The sequence below is a fragment of the Rutidosis leptorrhynchoides genome, chromosome 3, assembly GCF_046630445.1.
Source record: "Rutidosis leptorrhynchoides isolate AG116_Rl617_1_P2 chromosome 3, CSIRO_AGI_Rlap_v1, whole genome shotgun sequence".
Taxonomy (NCBI): domain Eukaryota; kingdom Viridiplantae; phylum Streptophyta; class Magnoliopsida; order Asterales; family Asteraceae; genus Rutidosis; species Rutidosis leptorrhynchoides.
This window is the reverse complement of record NC_092335.1, coordinates 392,564,203-392,571,779: the sequence shown is the minus strand read 5'-3', so window position 1 is coordinate 392,571,779 and position 7,577 is coordinate 392,564,203. Positions and strand designations below refer to the sequence as shown.

At 33.0% G+C, this 7,577-nt stretch overlaps 1 non-coding gene across 1 annotated transcript; it reads right to left on the bottom strand.

Moving 5' to 3' along the window:
• Positions 1–6,894: 6,894 nt before the first annotated feature.
• On the bottom strand, positions 6,895–7,000 carry LOC139903787 (small nucleolar RNA R71). The gene has a single exon (XR_011778579.1). It is a non-coding gene; the product is annotated as a small nucleolar RNA R71 (small nucleolar RNA).
• Between the last annotated feature and the right edge of the window lie 577 nt (positions 7,001–7,577).

The window sequence follows — 7,577 nt, the reverse complement described above, 5'->3', positions numbered from 1 at the left end:
TTCATCACAATAAACGGTCAGTCAAAGTATGCACTTTTAATCTATGAGCTAAGCTTGATTAATAAGTTTCTTGGATTTAAATTGGCTTTGATGAAGGGTCAGCACAAAGTTGTTGTATAGGCAACATACGATTGGTGCTAGCTCGTTGTTAAGTTAGTTAAAGAGTTGTGCTGATTCATCAAGGAGATAGGTAATGATGATATTTCTCTATCGAAAGCATCTCAACTATAATGTTTTCTATACTGTGAGTCAAACCAGCCTTATGCTACTTTAATTAAGCCAGCAGAACTTTGTTGCTGCATTTGTATTAGATTGGCTTGTTTAAGTTAAACGACTTTTTGTTTACTAGATTTATTGTTTAAGTTAATTGGTCGTTTGTTTAGAGAAATGTTGATGTATGATATTGCGTGTTTATTATAATCATATACATATTTGAACCTCATTGTGTTCATCATCGAAACATAAATGAATTTGGAATATGATCTTTGGTATACCACCAACACAAGTAATCTAATTACAATAGAAAACTAGATAATTAATAAAAAATCTAATCCAACTAATATAATCTATCTATAAGTTCTATTAAAATTCTAAAATGATGATGTCATAAAAATGCTATTTTACTTCACAAAAAAAATTCAAAAATAAAAAGAAAAAATTTGAGCTAACCATGATGATGTCATTAATATTAATTAATTAGATTAACAATTAATTAAAAAATCCAAAAATATCAAATTATAAACCATTGAATCCATTCCTAATGAAAAGATGCGGGTATCTTACTGATTAGTTTGATTATGATGTAAATGTAGTGTATTTTTGGTCAAAATTAATTAGTAAATACATATAAAATTGATATGATATGATTTAATAACTTAAATATTTGGTTACCAACCTCCTTGAGGATAATTACAAAAAATGCGAGATTCATATATATCTTTTCTAGACGTACACCGTGATATCAATTTGCAATAAACCTACAAATAAATAGATTGCTATTATCGATCTATCAATACCAGTTATTTTGATACTTCTCTAATTCACTATTTAATATATTTCAAAAACGTCCCCGCAGCTTTGGCTCAGTGGACATGTGGTGGTGCCTAGCACCCCCGCCGTGCTAGAGGTCTCGGGTTCGAGCTTCGTCACCTACAAAGGATATTATTTGAAAGAAATTCCTTGAGGGTGGCCCAAAGGGAAGGTTTTACCGACCCGCTCCGGGACTAAGGTCAGGCCCGCCTGCCCCGTATGGGATGGTTTAAGGGTCGGATCCCCTGAGTGTGGTTCGGGTTTCCTGTCCGAAGGCGTGTGTGTGTGTGCAAATGATGACTAGGCTTCGGTCCGGACTGATGCAAGCTTGCCGTTAAAAAAAAAATATATATATATATATATATATATATATATATATATATATATATATATATATATATATATATATATATATATATATATATATATTTCAAAAACAGATCCTATTAACTTCGCTGAGATATACAAAACATGGTTCAAGGAACATGATCAATTGGTTTTACGTCTACATAAAACATTGATGTTGCAATGTAATGGACAAGATATTGATCTTATAAACAATACTATCTTAGAACATTATGAACAACTAACAATTCTGAAAAGTAATGCAGCAAAAATTAATGTGTTGAGTATCTTTTTCGGATCATGAATGTCACGTGTAGAACATTTTCTCAGATATTGTCAATTTAAGCTATTACTTAACTAGCACCTTTTTTTTTTTTTTTTAATTATCTATATAGCTAATATGAAACACATGTCCTTATATATGATTTCAAATTTTAGTTAATAATTAACCATGTAGGACTCACCAAACAACAAACTGAAAAGATGGATATGTTGCAATCATCTGAGTTACAACAAGAAATGAACATTACGACTGATATCGAAAATTTGGAAGATAATCTTGCTAATTCTTTTTCTAGCAAAACGTTTGTTGATAAAGGAGACTTTTCAGCTATGAACAATTTCTTAATGAAATGTCAGAAAATCTCGAAAAACTAACTATTGTCAACAACTTTTGTGATCAGGTTAATTATCATTTATCACAACAGTAACATAATTGGTTCCTTTATACTAATGCTTTATATTAAAGATGTTTTCTCATCTTCAAATTTCAGGCTGATGACTTACGGATTTCTACCATTAAAAAGATGCAAAATATATTCACTATAAGATAAAGAGCGCTGGCATTGATCGCACTATACAACTATAAAAAATGATTGAATTTATTTAATCATCCGAGGTAAGCAATACCTATATATAGTTTTTATTAAAATTCTATAATGATTATGTCATTATTAGGCTAATCCTTTTGTTAAAAAAATCAAAAAACAAAAGAAGAAAATTTAAGCATGATGGGTGATGTCATTAATCTAAATAATTTTGAATTAAAATTAAATCTTATTAATTAACTATTATTATTAAATCTTATTAATAATTATTTTAATTATTAAAACTAAATAATTTTGAATTATTTTAATTAATTATTTTGAATTAAGTACGAGAAGGTATAAAAGCTAGACAGAAGGAAACCAATTCTAAATTTATATTTTAATTTATACTTATAAAATAATATAACAACCAATATTATCTCTTATGATTGGATGTTGATTGTTTAATATGCATTTTAGGTTTTTGATGAAATGTTCAGCTGACTAATATCTTAGACGGACTATGTGGTTCCACGGGTCATTAAACTAAATGACTTTAGCATTTACGTTCACTTAATACCTAAAACATATCATTAGACTATTTCGTTTAAACAAACCCGTGATTCTACGGGTCATTTCACTAGTATCCATAATATTTCTTAATAGAAATTATTAATTACGAGTAAATTAGAGAGTTTAGATATTTAATAGTTATTTTTTGGGACATATATAATTAATAAGGTGAATACTAATTTTGAGACGAATGAATAGTTCGTTATAATTTGGACAGTTAACTGTAACCTAATTACTAACTGCTAAGGGTGCGTTTGATAAAACCCAATGATTAAGCGCTGAATAATTTATAATCTAAATTATTCAAAGGTTTTGTTGAATGAAAATAAGTTGTTTGATGATTGTTTTGAATAAACAATATGAAAGAGATAAAATTAGCGTATTAACATTTTACATGTATCAAAAATTCAATATACTTGTTTGATAAGTGTTCGGAATATGATTTAAGTAGGATATCACTAGAAAATTTAGGTGTTTAATAATTAAGAGATTGATTCAACTGAATGTTTAATCATTCAGCATCATATTTCATCCGAAGACCAAAAACAAACGCTCTGAATGTTAAATGGCTGAACCATTTCATTAAAAGGTAAAAAAACATACTCTAAATGTTATATTTAGATACAAGTCTACTAGAAAGAGACTGGTGGCGATCATATAAGTAAAAAGTTGTATTTTTAGAAGAATAACAATCTAAATGATGCATCAAAATTTTAACACAATTGATATAACTATACAATTTTCAAAACGAATTATATATATATATACATGCGTGTGTATGTGGAAAATACTAATAAATTTTAAGGTTGTCATTAAGAAGTTTTTCAATACAAAAAAAAATTGTACATTTATAAGTTAAAAGCTAGTTTTTTAATGAAAATAAGTAATTATTAAAATATGCATGTACAAATTTGCTAATAACAACTCTTAAGGTTGTCATTAATATATATATATATATATATATATATATATATATATATATATATATATATATATATATATATATATATATATATATATATATATATATATATATATATATATATATTCACGTATACCTGTAACTATAGTCTATAGTTAACAAATTTGCAAATATAAATTATAACAATTGAGTATATTTGTTAGATAGTAAAGAGATAATGCTCAAAAATAAATAATTTACGAGTAGTAAGCATGTGAATCCAACAATTATCTTGAAATTCAATGGACTAATTAGAGTGCGACATGTGGCACGACAATCACATGTAATTGGAAAAAAAAATTTCAATTTTTTTTTCAAATTTTTTTTTCAATCACATGTGATTGGATTTGACATGCAGAATCATATGTGATTGAGTTTTACAATCACATGTGATTGGCATTGATATCGGCTAAAAAGTCACGTTTTCACCCCGGTATTAAGGCCCAAAAACAATAAAGTTCCAAGCTTTATCGCCAAAATACCCGCTTCTTCGGTTAAAATTGAAGAACAAGTGATTACGAAGATGGTGTAAAAAGAATCAAGAGAATTGGAGCTAAAACGAAGATTCTAGAGCGAAAACGGTGAAAGACAAGAAATCAAGTTACGATCCAGTAAATTCAGCAAACCAGGGCAGGCCAAACGGCCTGCCACTATGGAAAACGGACTGCCACACTGCCAAGGTAAATAGGCACAAGAAACGGGCCACCAGGAAAAAGGCCCCTGCAAACGGCCTGCCAGCCGTTTGCAGGCAAATTTCAAGTCTATTTAAAGGGTCTTTGTCGTCCATTTTTACACACACTTCAATTCACTTCTTTCTCTCTCTTTCTACAATATTAGTCATACTTTTAAGGTCTTCTACTCCGTGTGGGAAACCTAGTACCCAGAGAAGAACGCCGAAGATTGTATTAGGAGCGGTCAGGAGTTCGAAGTTGTCACTTTTGTATTCGGAACTCGTTTAATCTACTGGTACTTCTATTCTTTGTCTTATATAATGTTTTCCATTATTATGCTTTGTGATATTGTTGCCATTATTAGCGAGTAGTTATCTTTAGTGTATGCTATGATATAGTCAGTTATAATGCCGAAATAATATTATGGCTTGTGTATGTTGTCGAGATGCTTTCCGATTATGCTTTAAACTCAATCACTTTTCTAACTAATAGAACGTAGTTATTGGCTCTGTTATTGGGAAGGCGCGAACCCCGATTCAGAGTACACTGTCTGTGTCACCCCATGGTAAGAAAAGTCTATCGGATACAACGTAAGTTTGACTGAGACACACCGGTTGTAGTAAGTCCACCGAGCCTTGGATTCCGACTGAGGACTCTTTCGTAGTGAAACATCTAACTAGACCCCTAGTACATTGTCGGTCCTAGACCATGCTAGTGTAGTCACCAAGCATATAAACTTCGTACGTGCATGTTGAAGCAGAGTGGTTGTTGTAAGCTGTACCTCAGCTAAGTAAGGCCATGGAACCCGGTCAGTGCTGATTAGTACACTTCACCATAACGCAGTCTCAAGCATTGCACCCCGCTTAAGGGATTCTTGGTTAATTAAAGAACTGTTTGTTTAAACACATAAAGGATTAGACCGTTAGGATAACCGAACGTGTTCATGGAAGTCAAAACCCGACTTAGCCATGGTGTTCTTGATGGTTAAACTCTTTTAAGCGCCTAACTATCTTTTAAACCTAATCACTAATGAAAGCATCGAAGCACATAACGTCTCTCGGATATGGCAAACCCTGTATTCTATTATGCTTATAAAAGTTTAGACCTATGTGGGTAAGGGACTGCACAGGCATCGGGGGTAAGGGACGTTGCTGTTTATTCAGAATCTTCAAACCTATCGCATTACCCAGTGATATGTCTTATGACAGGGGCGTTTAGGACTAGTGTAATGAATACAAGGTCACTACCTATTCAAGAGTCAGCATTCCATAATCTCGACAAAGTAACTGATGAAATCATAGCATGCGCTTGTTTTAACCTTATCTGAATTACAAATTTTATCGCATTGACTTACTTTATCTTATTAACTAGAAAACTCAAAATTAGGTAACAAACCACTACTCCTTTACATTAGGATTATCTTAAGCTTTACTTATAGGTTCGATTCTACTGATATCTTAAAAATACGACTCTAGGTCATACTTCCCTTACTCATAATAAAGAGTAGTAAGATTTAGGCCCCGCTAAATATAAATTTAAAACTATTGATTGCTACCTTGATCAGCCGATTCTGACGTTGTGCGACCTGACGACACCGCCTAAATAAAACCGTCCTTTCAGCCGTATCATTTGTAACACATCAAGTTTTTGGCGTCGCTGTCGGGGAACTGGTATCAGACAATACTGTTTTTATCAAACTCATTCACAAGCATTTAGTGGTGTATAAGAAAGACAATTATATACGGACTTGGTTGTTGGATTTTCTGAACAGTCTCCAATTATATTGGAACCAAAAGGATCATGCCTCTCCGTAGTCAGCCTGGCCACTTGGATTGTTGAATAGTTCGTGCGAAGCTCCTTTATCGAAATACCAGTGAATCAGTAGCAAGAACCAAAAACATATTTAAACTTAGGATAATTAGCTTAGATTACTTTAGAGCTATCTTAGATTGCTTTAGATTAAGGCTACCTTAGATTACCTTAGATTACTTTAGAATAGCCAAAGATAGCTTTAGATTAAATTAGGAACCTAGCTTATCGGCTTAAAATTTAAAAAAAAAAAAAGGCATACCCAGTGTATGACCCAAACCAGATCTAGACCAGGGCCGTTGTTATTCGTACCTGATCCAGACATAATAATCTCTAAAGCACGCAAGGAAGAACGAATCAGAAATCGAATGGCGTTACGCGTTACTTTAGCAAAAAACACCAAACCCTCGATTGAAGGTCGAGAAGAACCAATCAGATTCACAGAGATTCAAGGACACTCGTTCGAATTAAAACATCACATTATACAGCTCATCTAAAATGGCTGTCAATTTCATGAATTACCGAATGATGATCCTAACTCTCACCTTGATAAATCCATTTCTCTTTCGAACTCCTATAAACAGCCAGGGATAGGACAAGATATAGTCCGGCTATACTTGTTCCCCTATTCACTCACTCATCATGCACAAACATGGTTTGAAGGATTGAAAAAATATTCCATCACGTCATGGACAAACCAAACTTAAGAATGATATCATTAACTTTAAACAAAGTTATGATGAATTTCTTTACACTGCATGGGAGCGATTCAAAACCTTGCTGAAGAAATGCCCTAATCACCAGTTAGAACGGTCAGCCCAATCTGTACCTTCTACAATGGTCTTATGGTAAATCATAGGATGACAATCGATGCCACAGCTCAAGGAAATCTGATGAACCAAACCGCATATGAAGCATGGGAAGTGCTCGAGAACATGACAATGCGTCATCATGACTGGAAAAGTGGTGAAACAACTTCATCATCTGCACCACTCTCCGCACTTAACAATCAAACGGAGGCCATCAAATCTCTCACGGACAATATGGAATCTCTTGCCAAACAACTCGGAGAATTGAAGATGCGGCCGCAGCAAGTTAACTAGTTCCAGACCTGTGTTAATTGTACCAACCCGCAACCCACTGAAGAATATCAAGTTGAGTACGAGAACCCTGACGATTCAGTCGGTTATGTTCAATACCCAGCTCGTCAATCAAATCTCGGGTTCAATCAACAACCTAGGGTTAACCAATTCCAAAGAAAAAACCAGCCTTTTTGCTATCGTTACCCACCTTATCCACCCCAACAATCTCAATTGACCTACGATCAATTACTTTCACTCACTGGTCCACCAGCTGAGGAAATTCCCCAACCATCCAAATTAC